The sequence below is a fragment of the Coffea arabica genome, chromosome 1c (assembly GCF_036785885.1).
Source record: "Coffea arabica cultivar ET-39 chromosome 1c, Coffea Arabica ET-39 HiFi, whole genome shotgun sequence".
Taxonomy (NCBI): domain Eukaryota; kingdom Viridiplantae; phylum Streptophyta; class Magnoliopsida; order Gentianales; family Rubiaceae; genus Coffea; species Coffea arabica.
In genome coordinates this window covers 7645209-7660634 of record NC_092310.1, presented here as the reverse complement: position 1 = coordinate 7660634, position 15426 = coordinate 7645209, and the positions used below count along the sequence as shown (strand labels likewise).

At 35.9% G+C, this 15426-nt stretch overlaps 1 long non-coding RNA gene across 4 annotated transcripts; it reads right to left on the bottom strand.

The window, feature by feature from the left end:
* Positions 1-1646: 1646 nt before the first annotated feature.
* LOC113737533 (uncharacterized) lies at positions 1647-12340 on the bottom strand. 4 transcript variants are annotated; one of them, XR_011816945.1, is made up of 8 exons: positions 12010-12340; positions 10459-10518; positions 4179-9732; positions 4015-4100; positions 3352-3463; positions 2683-2749; positions 2472-2577; positions 1647-1810 (listed from the first exon to the last, which is right to left on the bottom strand). It is a non-coding gene; the product is annotated as an uncharacterized lncRNA (long non-coding RNA). The 4 variants fall into 4 exon arrangements; XR_011816933.1 differs by lacking the exon at positions 2683-2749; XR_011816949.1 differs by lacking the exons at positions 2472-2577; positions 2683-2749.
* Positions 12341-15426: the final 3086 nt, after the last annotated feature.

Sequence of the window (15426 nt, the reverse complement as noted above, 5' to 3'; positions counted from 1 at the left end):
TGCACAGGCTGCCTTTACCGGATAGGTTACGTAAACTTGGTTTACATTTACCATCAAAGTGTTTCTGCTGCGATTCCGCATCTGAGGAGTCAATTGAATATTTATTTTCCAAAGGCCATATAGCTTCAACAGTTTGGAATTATTTTGGAGCTTCATGTGGATTGACTTTTCCAGGCTCTTCTTTACGCTCCTGTATAGTGGGTTGGTGGTTGCACTCATATGATTAAGAGATACAGCGACTCATTGGACGCATTCTTCCCAGTATAGTATGTTGGCAAATTTGGAAAGCAAGAAATAAAGCATTATTTGAGGATGTCCATATGAGATCTCCCGCCATTTGTCTTGCCATTTCCTTGGAAATCCAGACCATTGTGGAAATTCATTTCAAACAAGTTTTCAAGGCTCATTCATTCTACCATTTGTATGATTGGCCGTATACATCTCACACTTATGTCACGTACAAACTTGTTCGTTGGGAACCAAAGGAAACTGGTCGGTTTACTCTAAATACCGATGGCTGTTCTAAGGGTAATCCAGGACTGGGTGGAGGAGGTAGGGTTCTTCGGGATTCACATGGTATTCCTTTGATTGGTTTTTCGGCATATCTTGGAGAAACTACATGTCTAAGTGCAGAGGCCCGGGCTCTTCTTATTGGCATTCAAACATGCATACATAGGGGTTTTGAGAATCTCTATATTCAATCGGATTCTTTGGTATTAATTGGAATTCTTCAGAAACGTATTCACTGCCCTTGGAAGATTCGACGAGAGATTAGGCAGATTTGGCAATTCGTGGAAGATCCTGATCGTTTTTCACATTGTTATAGAGAAGCTAACACAGTCGCTGATGCATTGTCCAATGTGGGCGTCTCTCATCCAGAGCATCAACTCAAGTTATACGACTCCTTCCACTTGTTTCCAACTATGGCCCGTGGAGCAATTCGCCTTGACAGATTAGGGATGCCTTCAATTCGGAAAATTAAGCGTATGAAGGGCTGAGGATAAAGGAGAATTTGAGATATTTTGCCTTTCAACTAAGCACCAAACATTTCTGGTTCATTTGTTGTCTTTATAGTCCAATCCTGTACTTCAAAATGATGTTTCTTTGAGTGTAACTTTTATTCTCATCAATAAAAGACTACAAATTTGAAATAAAAAAAAAAACCTTACATTTTCTTCTACATTCATGATAAAATTGTGCAAAACTTTAGCCTTCCAAAATTAGGAGATTGGCTATGACGTACTAAAACTATTGGATGTGTTGTCTTCTCAACCTTGCCTCTAGTAGGCAAGAGTCATAGTAATTTTAGACCAACAGAGACAAATACAGCAGAAATATGACAATAGTTAGTTGACCTACAAAGTGGCCAGCATTAAGAATCCAGTAGAAATGTAAATTTCTGTATGATTTGGTGAAACCCTTTATACTCTTTGTCATCTTCAAAATGCGTAGGAGTTCTATCCATATTCAAGAAAAATGTGATCCCATCCCACCAATGAAATAGGAAAAAAGTCACTGATTTTGATAAGAGAGTGTTTTTCTTAGAAAGGGGGATTTGGGTTCTCATTTACTTGTGGGATTAATTAATTCCTACTTGAGCTTTTCAACCCATGTGGGCATTGGATACGTTGGTTGGACAGATGAGATGAAGCTACCAGCAACAATAAATAACATTCTAATCAAACTAAAGAAAGTCAAATTGATAGCATGGAAAATAAAGCATCATTCCTGCTCTATATTTCTTACACCATTGCAGAAATGTGCTCGTTTAGATATTAACATTTACTCCATTTGCTCAAAGTTCTTCGACCTGCAAAAAGTAGTTGAACAAATGCTTGAGAATTTACTGCATGTAATTGGATAAGCTGGTCTTATCTCAATTGAGATGTGATTGAAGAATGCTGATCAAATGAGGGAAAAAAATCATTTTTGGTATAATTCAAAATTACAAACTGATATAGTTCCTGAAAACTTCCCGACTTTTCGTTGTCGACTAAAACACAAAAGCTGATATATTTGCCTCCCTAATCCATATCCTAATGAAATCACCTTTGATGGCTCTAGCAACAAGTTGAAAATGCCCTTCCCATCTGTTCTAGCCATTATTACTTCTCCAACTCTGAGAAGTAAAAAATTTTCTAAGGAGAAAAACTCACGTGACATTCAGTGATATAGTCCTTAACTTCTTTCTAATATAACCATTCATCTAGGTAACATTATCATCATTACCATCACCTTCGGAAGGGCACCTCAATCTCTGAGGGTATACTGAGTACCTTCTTACTGCAATTTTGTGTTTTAGTTTGGATTCAGCTGATAATGATAAAGGCTCATCCTCATGTAAAATTGAGAGGAAATTGTAGAAATACTCTATTTATACACAAATGAAATCGGCAAGCATAAATTTACCAATTTATTGTGATTACCTTTAAGTTTAGATAGGCTAGGAAAAACGTCAAAAGAATTCATACCATATTATTACTATAATGGCTAATGACTGCTATCAATTCCTTCCATGTTTCTGTGGCCTCTGCAAGCTTACCTGCTGCAATTTGCTTCTTAATTTGAAGAACTATCCTACATTCAATATAGACTTATTAGAGAACCAAAATCTTTGAGCTTGATTAGATTAGAGAATTATGCTAATATGTACTACTAGTTTAAAGCATAAACATTGAAGACCTGTTTGATTTCTTCAAATCATTGCTGTCAAGCAACGAGACATCTTTTATAAGAGGACCCATGAAGACTGCATTTCAATATAAGACTCAATTCAGCTGCCCTAATCATGACACTAGTGAACAAGTAAAGAAAAAAATACTGACTACAAACTGAAGAATCTTCTAGTGAGATCCAACTATCCCTTAATGCAACTTATATTTATAAAGGTAATAGCTCAATACTTTGGGATTTAAGAAAAAAAGTACTCCATATTCAATTTTAGGGCTCTAAATTCAATTTTTAAGTCCAAGATTTAGCTTCAATTTTCTAGCTTTAATAGCCTTTAAAGCAGATAAAGCCTTAATAGCAAATTTGCCTCCATAAAACTCTCCTACAATGTACAGAGGACTCTTCTAAAGGATCTCGTTCCCTTTGAAAAATTCGATCAAGAATGTAGTTTCGTCAGTTGTTGCCTCAAAATCACTTTTCACAAACAATGTCGTGTCTTCCGTGTCTTCCACAAAACTATGACCAGTCCCAACTAGATAATTCTATGCACAATTACTAGAAAACAAAATCAGGTAAGAAAATACAAGAAAAAACCCTCCAGGAAAATCCCAAATTGATTTTTGAAAAAGCCGCATATTAATGAGATAATTCACTAACATTAATGTACCAACCATTACCTACCACAAACAGGAGATCAACTTTCTGCAACCATGTTGAATTTCCTCGCTTTAGGAAAACATCTAGAGGCCCAATCTCCTCAAAGTTACCAATTCCCACACCTAAGCTCCCTTCACTACAAAAACAGATTGTTTTATCATAAAAATAATCAAGATTGAAATTTGAGGGAACCCTATGAGAATTCTGATACTCACAGGTCTACTTTGCAGCTAAGGCTACATACAAGTAGAGCCACTCATGACTGATCACGAGTAACTCGAATCAATATTCAACTCGAGGCCAGTCAATATCGAACTTGAGTCGAGTTTGAACTAACTAAGTCAAGCTTGAACACAAAGATAATCAACTTGTTAACTCATGAGTTGGCTCAATTATATATATATATATATATATATATAATTTAAATAATAAAATTACACACATATATATATATATATCCATAATGTTTTGTTATTTATTAAGAAAAATTACTATTTTAATCATTCTTTTAAAAATAAGATAAATTTTTTTATTTTTTAAACTCGAGATCGAGCTCGACTTGGTTCAAATTTGAGGTCAAGTTTGACTTCGAACTTTGTATTGAGAGCTCGTCGAACTCGACTTCAACCTCGAACTTGCTAAAATTAAATCAACATTTGACTCGATTTGGCTCATTTGTAGCCCTACCTACAGCCAAAGAATAATTGGCCAAAGCTTTTCGAGATCTTGAATCATGTTTGGACTTCTATAGTACCACCAGAGCATGTGAGCCTCTGAAACATACACAAGAACTCAATATCAACATTGACAAGTAATACATGTAATGGGCACTTAAAACATCAGAAACATACTTGGCCTGATTTGAACATATCCTCACGCTTCTGATCCATCTTGACTTCCAGCAGCTATTGCTATTCCCACATGAAATAGTAGAATCATAAGAAGAGAAACAACAGCGTCTGACTTTTCCATTTCAGACACTGAAGAGGTATACATTGTATGTATGCTATGTGGTCACCAAAACTAACCTAGTGTGGTATAAACTGAGTTGACTTTGAACTTAAACTTTAGGGGTAGGATAAGTTTTTGACTTCCTAAAATAAGGGTGATCTGAGTTGGTTAGTGATAATAACTATCCTAATCTTAAGAAAATCATCATATGAACTAATGCTTATTCAACTAATCAAAAAGAGGTAATCTTTGTCTCTTTATCTTGTTAGTCTTAATCTCTTATCACTCTCTTGTACGAAAACCTATATATAGGGATACCTAACACCTAATTAGGAGGATATTCTTCTCCTCAAGTCAAAAAATGACTTGAGAATCAGAGTGGCCTTAGAGACTTGACCCCGAGGATCTTCATGAATTAGTACTTTCCTTGTATGTTTCTTAGAGAGTTCTACCTTTATACGATTGAGCTCCCTTCTTACCTATCTAGTTCAACTCAGTGGAAGGAAATACTGCTTCAACAATTTGCGCTCTCTATGGGAAGTGGAGTAATATAACTTCCTTATGACAAAGACAGCCTCCAAGTAATCTATAGGCAATACCAATTAAAGTGACCCCAAAGAACCTCATGACATCCCTGGGCAAACTTAGGGTAACAATGACTATTAGATTTTAGAGGAGAAGAAAGAGAAAATTATGAATTTTGTACCAAATAATTTCCCTTTATTTGATGATATTGTCCACCTGGTGAAAGGAAAAATAAGGCAGAAGAGGTGTAAAATTCAAAAGCTCTGATAAAGATGATAGAAAGGCAAGCTTTGTTGTCCTAAAATAGCTCTGATGATGATCATCCCCCTAAGAGGAAACGGGTTTACTCTCCCTTTAGGAAGCATATTTTTATCTCAAAAACTAGTAAGCACTACTCTCATTGCTCTCATGCTCGGTTAATAAAAAGTTATTTGGAATACCCTATGCCTAAGGATCCAATTCAGGATGAACTCGATCTAATCCTGCAGCCAAATCAATATGCAGATCTTTACATAGTTTTCTCCCTTTGTCAAGGAAATTGAAGAATATCCTCCACCAAAAAGATTTAAAATTCCTACTATGGATATGTATGATGCATCTACAAATCTTGAGGATCACCTGTTTGTGTTTCTTACTCATATATGACTGCAAAGCACTATAGATGAGAATCATTGCAAGACCTTTCCTATGATCTTGAAGGAAAGGGCTCAGCTTTGGTTCCAGTATTACCACTAAGATTAGTCAAGTCTTTCCTTGAACTAGCTAGGCAATTTGTAGCACAATTCGTCTCTTCCAAAGTTTACTCCAAGAATGCAGCACATTAATGGTGATAAAACAAAGGCATGATAAGTCTATTAGGAATTATATGACTAATTTTAATAATGAGTCTCCAAACCTGAGATAAAGATGATAAGGTGATGATGGTAGCATTTATAAATGGCTTGAGAAGTAATGAGTTATATTATAAATTTGCCAAGAAACCACCTATGACATTGGAAGAACTATTGAATAGAGCTCATGTAGATGGAACTGCCGAGAAGGCTACTCGTCTTAAACAAGAATCTGAGAAAGACTTTGAAGATAGATGAAGAAAGAATGGAACCATTGACCTTTAAGTTGGGCAGATCAAGAGGAACATTTTTGACCAACTTTCTAAAAGGAAGAGTCCATCTCAGGAAAAGAATTTCACGCCCTTAACAATACCAAGATCTCAAATCTTGGCAGTAATGGAAGCAAAAGATATTGAAAGAAGGTCTCCTAGGATGTCTGGTTCCAAAAATAAAGGAATAAAATCCTTTATTGTACTTTTCATAGGGATATCAGTCACGACATTGACAAATGCAAGGATTAAAAAAAAAAAGAAATAGAGGAGCTGATCAAATGAGAAACTTGAAAGAGTACGTTCAAAATAACCAAGCTTCCTAGGGAGAAAGAAAAGATTATAGTCCGAACAATCAAAATGATAAAGGAGAAAACGACAAACGAGATCAACAGAGATCACCTCGAGATCGTTCACTTGATCTTGATTCACAAAATCTAGTTCGAGTCATCAATGCAATAGCTAGAGGACCTACTAGTGAGAATAGTCATTCAACCCAAAAAAAAAACGAAACTCTACTAGAAGAGGATAATTCTACCCAATGAATTGAACATATATGAGAAGTCATATATGGACCTGAGGATTTTGTCTCATTGGCATCAAGCCATCAAGAGCCAATTATCTAGATGTGATCACTAATAATTTCAAATAAGTGTTTATAGATCCAGGAAGCATAGTAGATGTATCATATTACAAAACTTTCAAGAACCTTAAGTTAAAAGATAGGCAATTTACTCCAGTAAGAAGGCCATAGGTAGGATATTTTAGCCCTCCTATAAAACCTGAAAGATGATTACTCTAATGGTAACTGATGGAAAAGTCCCTAGATATCGAATTGTTCCAGTCAATTTCATGGTTGCTAAAGGACCTTCATCATACAATATGTTCCTTTGCTAATCTACTCATAACTCTTTAAAAGCCAATACCTCAACTTTACATTTGAGCATGAAGTTTCTGACTTCCAATGGGACAGCAGAGGTTCATGGAGATCTTGAGGTGGTTAGGACATGTTATATAGCCACCCTCAAAGGGAAAGAAAAATTGGTGGCTCAAGCAACCAATTTGGATTCCTTTATACCCAAGGAAAAAGCAAATCAACTCAGAACTGAGGACATTGTAAAAGAATTTTCATTAGAAGAGAAAATACAAGATCAGGTGATTAAAATTGGGTTTTCTCTACTCTAGCATGAGAAGGAATAGTTGAAGGAGCTGTTTACGGAATACTAGTAGAGCTGGTTGTCCATAAACCAAATGCAGACCTAAGTGCTAAACCAGTAAAGTTGAAGGAGCAAAATTTTGCCTTGGAAAGAAATGAGATCATTAATTAGGAGGTAGAAAAACTTTTAGAATCTCGGATCATAACTGAGGTATGCTATCCGAACTGGCTAGCTAATCCAGTATTGGTGAAGAAAGAAGACAAATCCTAGAGAATGTGTGTAGACTTCACCAATCTGGACAAGGCATTTCTAAAGAATTGTTACCCACTTTCTCAGGTGGGCAGGCTAGTAGATTATATTATTGGATGTGATATTATTTTTCTGAATACTTTTAAGAGCTATCACCAGATAGAAATGAAGGAAAGCGATAAGGAAAAGACCTCTTTTATTAAAGGAGGTACATATTGTTATAGCTGTTTAGATTAAAAAATGTTGGATCTACCTACAAAGGCTAGTAAACAAGATGTTTCAAAAGCAAATCATCAAGAACATGGAGGTCTATGTAGGTGACATATTCGTAAAGAGTTGAACTACTTAACAGCTCATTCCTGACTTAAGGGAGGTTTTTGAGATCTTGCATGATAGCAGGATGCATTTAATCCCAAAAAACTGTATATTTGCGGCGAAGTCTAGAAAATTCCTAGGATACATGGTATCCAAAGATGGAATATGAGTTAATTCGAATAAACTCAATGCTATCATCAAAATGACTCTTTCAAAAAATGTCAAAGAAGTGCATGGGAAGGATGGTAGCATTGAATAGTCTCTATCTAGGTATCAATTATGAATACCCAAAAGCTTCCCTTCTTCAAAATACTCAGAATAAGTATCAATTTTGAATGGATTAAGGACAGCCAGAAGGCCTTTGAAGTGCTGAACAGGTATTTGGTTGAGCTGCCCACTCTTATCTCACTAAAACAGGGAGAAATCCTGCTCGTCTACTTATATTTGTGCAAAGAAGCCACCAATGTTGTCTTAGTTCAAGAAAGTCAAGGTATTCAAAAACCAGTATATTATGTTAGTACAGCATTTCATGGAGTCAAGATGTGGTATACATATCTGTAGATAAGCTTGTCTTGGATCTTGTTCATGCAACTAAAAAACTCAAACCTTATTCAATCTCTCAGGATAATAGTCATAACAGATCAACCACTTAAGCAAATACTCACAAAATCAAAGGTATCAGGAAGGATGACAAAATGGGCTATTGAATTAGCTAAGCATGATATCTCTTATAAGTTAAGAACAGCGATAAAAGCACTAGTTTTAGCCGATTTCATAACTGAAGGAGTAGTTATATCTCAAATTGAAGTAAATGGCTTGGATAAAACTAGATCAGCATGAATTTTATTCATGGATGAGTCCTCTTGTAAGAAAGGATGTAGAGCAGGGCTACTGTTGATCAGTCCAACAGGAGAAGAGCTGATATATGCTTTAAGGTTTGACTTTAAAGCATCCAATAATGAAGTAGAGTATGAGGCACTAATGCTTGGAATGAAGTTAGTTTGGCAAGTAGGAGTGACTTCCTTAAAGATTCATGGTGATTCTCAACTCATAGTCAATCAAGTAAAAGGGAACTATGAGGCTAAGGAAGATCTGATTAAGAAGTACCCAGCAAGAGTTTGGAAAATGGTAATGATGTTTGAGAAAGTAGAGATGGAGCAAATTCTGCGTTCCTAGAACAAGAGGGCAAATGCTCTATCTAAATTAACTTTTTCATCCTCTATACATCTCAATAAAGAAATCTTAGTAAAAGTGGTCAAATAGCATAGTTATGAATAGCAAGAAGTTCAAGCGATTTATAACTCGGATTCATGGTTGTCACCCATAATTGAATACCTCAACTCGAGAATGCTACCAGAAATAAGTAGAAAGCATATAAATAAAACTCTGAACTACTAGGTATGTCTGCTTTCGAGAAACTCTTTATAGGAAGTCTTATTTATTTTCACAGTTAAGGTGCATCACCCCAAAAGAAGGAGATTATGTACTCCAAGAAAATTATGAAGGGATATGTGAAAATCGCATTGGGTCAAGAATGTTAGCAAAGACATGTGTGCTAATGGGTTATTATAGGCCCACAATCTTCAAAGATGCTTCTGAACTGGTGTTGAAATGAAGAGCTTACCAAATACATACATCAATTCATCATTAGCCTACTTAGGATATAATCCTTATTCAAAGCTGTTGGCCTTTTGCTCCATAGAGAATAGATCTACTTAGATCCTTTCCTAGAGCTCTTGAGGTTATGAATACTTGGTGGTAACCATAAACTATTTTACTAATTGGATAGAGACCAAACCCTTGAGTTCTATAACAGGGAGAACAATTCAAATTTTTTTTGAAAGAATATCATGTGTTGTGAGGGCTCCACCTTCTTTTAAGATATACCCTAAAAGTTAGCGGATCGCCTGCCTGGCTCTCGTCAGGGCTCACTCACTTACATTAACTTCAAAGATAATATTTTGATAACGAAAACCAAACGCTCAAATCTTTTACAATACCAAGTTCAATACAAAAGTTTCAACCATAATATGAAACTAAAGGATTAACAATCACAAAATCTTCACGTTAACTCCTAAGATCCCTCGTTCGTTCCCTGACCACCAGCTCCTGTAAGGAAAAAAAACTAAAGGGCTGAGCTAAACCTCAGTGAGGTTTGCCTAGTATGCAACATTTAATAAACACTTAAATCAGTACAATTAAGCAAGTAGTGCACATTTTATTATACAATCACTTTCATTAAGCAATCGAGGAAGCACTTCACTAAACAATCACTTTCAAAAGGATATGGTGCTCGCATTAGAGCCACTTCAAGGTCATTGAGCATTCATTTCAGTATCAAGAGGCACTCATTTCACCATCATTGTACATTCATTTCAATATCATTGCACATTCCGCTGATTCACCTCCTTATGTCCTTCAATACAACAAACAATCCCCTACATTCAATAATTAGTTCAATAACTCCCAACCTCATGGTAATACTCGAGTATACCGAAACATTTACTCAAATCTACCATCCTACCCGACCAAACCCTTTGCTGGGTCGAATAGTCCGTTGAACAGAGGGTTTTGGGGCCCAGTTCAGCCGATGCAGCGAGGCACATATACGGCTTATATTCATGCACACTTACAATAACATTCAGTCAATTATCGACCTTCAAACTCAACTAAACCGAGTACGATAAAGTACACCCATGACTTAGAAGACGAGAAACAATTGAGATACACTTCACAAGGAATCATTTAGTAATAATTCATGATAAGCACATTTGTCACATAATTTCACTTAGACACACATAAACAGTTAAACACATAAATTCAGAAAACACTCACCAATTATCCAAATAATTTACTCTTGAGCCTCGGGCTTGTCTCCTGGCTCACAGTTACTTCCTGAGATAAATATATAATTTCATGATAAATTTATAATTTGTATATGTTCACTTATTATTTAAATTATTTGAATTAGGTTTGACTTTAAAATATAAAATATACGCAATATTTATTCCCCAATTTATTTCGAGACTTATTGACTTTATTATCTTAAATCACGAAATATACATACTTTTCAAGTTAATAATTTAAAAAATGTTTACATTAGGATTAAATCATTTTCTACTCAAGATTCTAAGTTTAAAGCTTAGGAATATTCCATTGGTTCCTTTTTTAAATTAGTTAAACTCCAAGTTATTTGTAAATTAAATTTTATTCCACTACACTCGTCCCTCAAATTTTATGTTTTTAACATATTTGTAAAGACAATATTAAGTGATTAGAAGCCAATTTAGATATATAACTATCATGAGTTTTCCTCTCATTTGCTTTAATTTAACTCTACTCGTGGAACTAGATATAGTCGTTAAATCTCAGAGCAACCTTAACTATCATTTATGAATGCTTACAGGGTTGGGAATTAGATGAAATGCTGTTAAAAAAATAAGTTTCCTCACGGCCAGCATCAAGTAGAATGCATTTGGAAAAACAAGAGAAAGGCAACGAGAAAGGTAGCTTTGCCAACCTCTGGTGTTTTGATCATAACTGGAGCTATACTTATCGGATTGAGGTAAATTTTATAATGTTTCGAAACTAAGATATGGACCTACACCTACATTTCTTATGATGACATCAACACCCAATTCTCACATTTTCAAGGTAAAATATGGCCGATCAAAAGCATATTCTGCTTCATTCTTTCGGACAAGTTACCTGCCATCACTAGACTTATTCTGCCTTCAACAATCAGTTTAGTTCCTACTCATTTCTGTCTTTCTGGTGGAGGTTTAGAGGCATTATAACAGGTTCAACTCTGTAAGTTAGTTTAGAAGTTTAAGGGTTTGCAGCTTTTCTTTCCAAGGTTAATTTCCTCCCTCTCGGATTCACAGCAGGTTGCATCAACTAGTTAAGGTTCCTGAGTTTTGGTCTCAATCATTTATGCAGAGGACACTTAACCTACTGCGGGTTACTCTAAGCTAAACAAGGTAGTTCATGACCAGGGTTCAAAGGAAAAAAAACTGAGTTCTGCTTCGTTTCTGCAGCTAGCTGCAAATCTGATGCATGTAATCTGGTGCATAGCAGCATGCATCAGATTTGCATGCTTTCACATGCGTATTGCAACAAGGTATCATTTGTTAGTTCCTTAGGATCCCCCTTCAATCTCAGGTTCCAGTTAGCATGCAGGGAACATCTCTTCGGTTACAGGTTGTCCTTAACAAATGTTAGACTAAATTCAAGAACTAAACAAAACCATAGCTCATTTCTGCTCTTAGTTACAAATTCTGCAAAACATTTTCTTGAACCAGAACTAAGCCTCTAGCTAAATTCAACGTATAAGGCTTATGTTTAACGGATTAAATCAACTAAACAGAGAGTGGTTATAGCTCTTACCTGTTCCCTTAAAGTTCGATGTTGCAGGCTGCTCAAGTTTGCTATCACAACTCCTCACTCGACCTCCCTTCTGTTTTCGTTCGCATAGTTAGCTGTTGGTGAAGCTTACACTTTCTTTTCCCTCACACTCCGTCTCACTCACTCGAGTCTGCTTTAGGAAGAAAGCAAGAAAGGAAGACAACTTTTCTTCTCAACTCTCTCGGCCTTATTGATTAAGGAGATCAGATTGTTACCTTTCGGCCACCGCCCAGTTTTTGTTTCTTTTAAGCTGCTCTCTATTTGGTTATTGCTTACTCAGCTGGCTTAGTAACATTTCCTTCCTGGCAGCTATCTCAATTCACCGCCCAAATGCATTGGCAGAACCTATCATTTTTCTTTCGGTTCTATTCCAGAAGGCGGTCCTCTTGGTTGCATGGTTGATTGCTGAAGTTTTAGGGTTAAATTGGTCTTTTAGCTTTGGTTTATTTACTGGTTAAGGATTTGTTATTCTATCAACTTCAAATATTGCCCCAAACTTTAGTTTGTTCCAATTTACATACCCCTATAAGAATTTTTTCTACACCATTCTTGGATTTTTTTATTTTCAATTTATAAGAAATCAATTAAACACTTAATTTAATCAATTGTAGAATATATGTATTATTTCTAATAACAAAATAAATAAAATAAATTAAACACTTAATTTAATCAATTGTAGAATATATGTATTATTTCTAATAACAAAATAAATAAAATAAATTCAAGGTATACCTATAAATTCTCGAGTTCTCACATGTGTCGCTTTAGGATACCATATGTACTGATATCGGATAATGGAAAGTAGTTTGTGAAAAATCCCTTTACGAAGTGGTATGAAGAGTTGAAAGTAAAATAGCATTTCACTTTAGTAGAACATCCGTTAGTTAATGGGCAGGTGAAAAATATGAATATGGCGGTTTTGCACAAGTTGAAAACCAAGATGAAGCAAGTACAATCGGAATGATTGGATGAATTGCCTAACATCCTATGGGCCTATCAAACAACTACTCAAAGGACAACAACTCAGGGAACTCCATTTGCACTGACTTTCGGGGTAAGACCAGTTATACCAACAAAAGTGGGTGTCCCCTTATCTAGGACTCAGAATTTTATTTCAGAAGTCAATAATAAAGAAATAAAATATAACTTGGATATGATAGAGCAAAAGAGGGAGTAAGCCACAATAAGAATGGCAAAATATAAAGAACAAGTAGCTTAGTACTATAGCATTAAAGTTCTGCAAAGGAGATTTAAGGTAAGAGGTCTTGTCCTAAGAAAAAAATTTAATTAGCCACACACATGCAACTAATAAATTAGATCCTAATTAGGATGGTCCGTACACAATTATAGAGGCTAGACAAGTTGGATATTATAAACTATCTCATCTCAGTAGAGAAGAGATCCCGCACCCCTGGCACACAACTAATTTGAAACTCTTTATCCAGTAATAAGTAATCGGAACTTTGATTTTGTACTTTCTATGTGTTTGAAATAAAAATATTTTTTTGGCCTAAATTCTTATTGTATTTGAACACTCGTCATTTAAATTGGATAATTTTTAATTATCCAATAAATAGGTGACGATGTGCTTTTAACTTAGTATACTTTAAAAAATTTTCTAAGTACATTAGGGGGCAAGATATATCAAGACATATTACAAAAATATGACAAATTCATTGAAAAAAGCTAGCAATATGAGGAATTCATTGAAAGAAGACAGCAATGTGAGGAATTCATTGAAAGATTTTCATTAAAATGTGAAATATTTTATACAAAAAACTATTGAGTACAAAGGAAGAAGGCCCTAGACTATAGGTTGTTTGGAAGGTTGGTCTACTGAGAGTGACTAAGTCTTCCTCAAATTTGGGGGAGCAAATGAACTCTCTGACGGCTTTACTCTCCCCTTTTTGGAAAGTCTTACACTGTGACGCCCCCACATCTCCCTAAGCCGAACCAAAGGGTATTCGCGAGACGCCTGCCTAACTTTCGCCAGGACTCAGGCAATTTCTATTCAAGCTTAATATAGTACTAAGCATCACAACCAAATAATGAAAGGCAATTGATGCGGAAGCTTTCAATCTTAATAATATTTAACAATTATCCAATCCTTGCATCGGGTTTCCAAAATACATCTGAAATCTCAAAATAACAATAGTCATAATGCCTAGTCAAATACATCGAAATTTCATTACAAAATGCATCAAAAGGGGAACTCCTTCGAGTCCCATTTCAAGCTCATTCCTGTTAAGGAAAACAAATCTACAGGGTGAGCAAAACGCTCGTGAAGTCAAGAACACACATGCAAGTAAATAGTCCAAGTAAAAAGCCCAGTCAATAGGTCAAATGAGAATATACATGAAATTAACAATTCTAGTGAAATTTAAACAGAAACAATTCAAGGATATGGTAGCTCTCAGGAGCTAAATTCCACTTGCTTTGCCGATGTCATTCGTATACCTTCCCGCGATGACACTCCATCAATCGGGTCGGTATTTTCATTCCGTAGATCACCACTTACTTCCCTCTGTCCACCGTACATCTTCCGGGCCCGCAAGATATTTATGAGGCGATACTCCACGAGTATGCCAAGCAAGACCTCTCATTAGGTCGAGCTTATTTATCTCATGGCTCGCCAAGGTTCCCGACCAAGCCCATGCCGGCTCGAGTCCAAGGTCGGCCTGTGACTTTGGGCGTCTCCTATGTACATTTGGGTGTCGAGGAGATTCACTCCAGCGACGTATGCAACCATAGCATACTATTTCATGTTTAGCAAGCATTTGAAATATTATAGTATCCATGTCATATCCATCAGGTCATTCATTACATATCAAGCAAGTCATTCACAAATTATTAGTTTCGAATGAGAACGAGTGCGATAAAGTACACACTCGACTCCATTTTCAAAACTTAAATCATTGGTAACAAGTAGACATGTATCAAGTTCACAGGAGTTCAAGTAAACATGCACTTGACATTCACCAATATAAGTAATGAGGAAGAAATGTCACTCGGAGCTTTAGGCGTTCACTGTGGGATCCTCTTGAAGGTCCTTTTGTGTGCCTGAGCAATTAATAATGGGATATTACTGATAATTCCAATGATAAGGAAGGTTGTACACTAGTACGATATTAGAATATATCTCGAAAATCGATCCTAGGTTTCTTTTTTGAAAATCGAGACTCAATAGGGTTACAAATCTCGAGTAAAAACGGTTCATTATCCTTAAAATCATTGGATGAGAACGAGTACGTGCAAATAAGCTTCAAAACGAACGACCGAAGTCGGAACAGGACAAGCCACGTCACAATCCGGCCGGATTCTGGCCGGATTGGAGGCAGAGACCAACCTCCTTTTTTTTCAAATTCCAACAGCAATCCAGCCGATTATCTAACCAAAAAC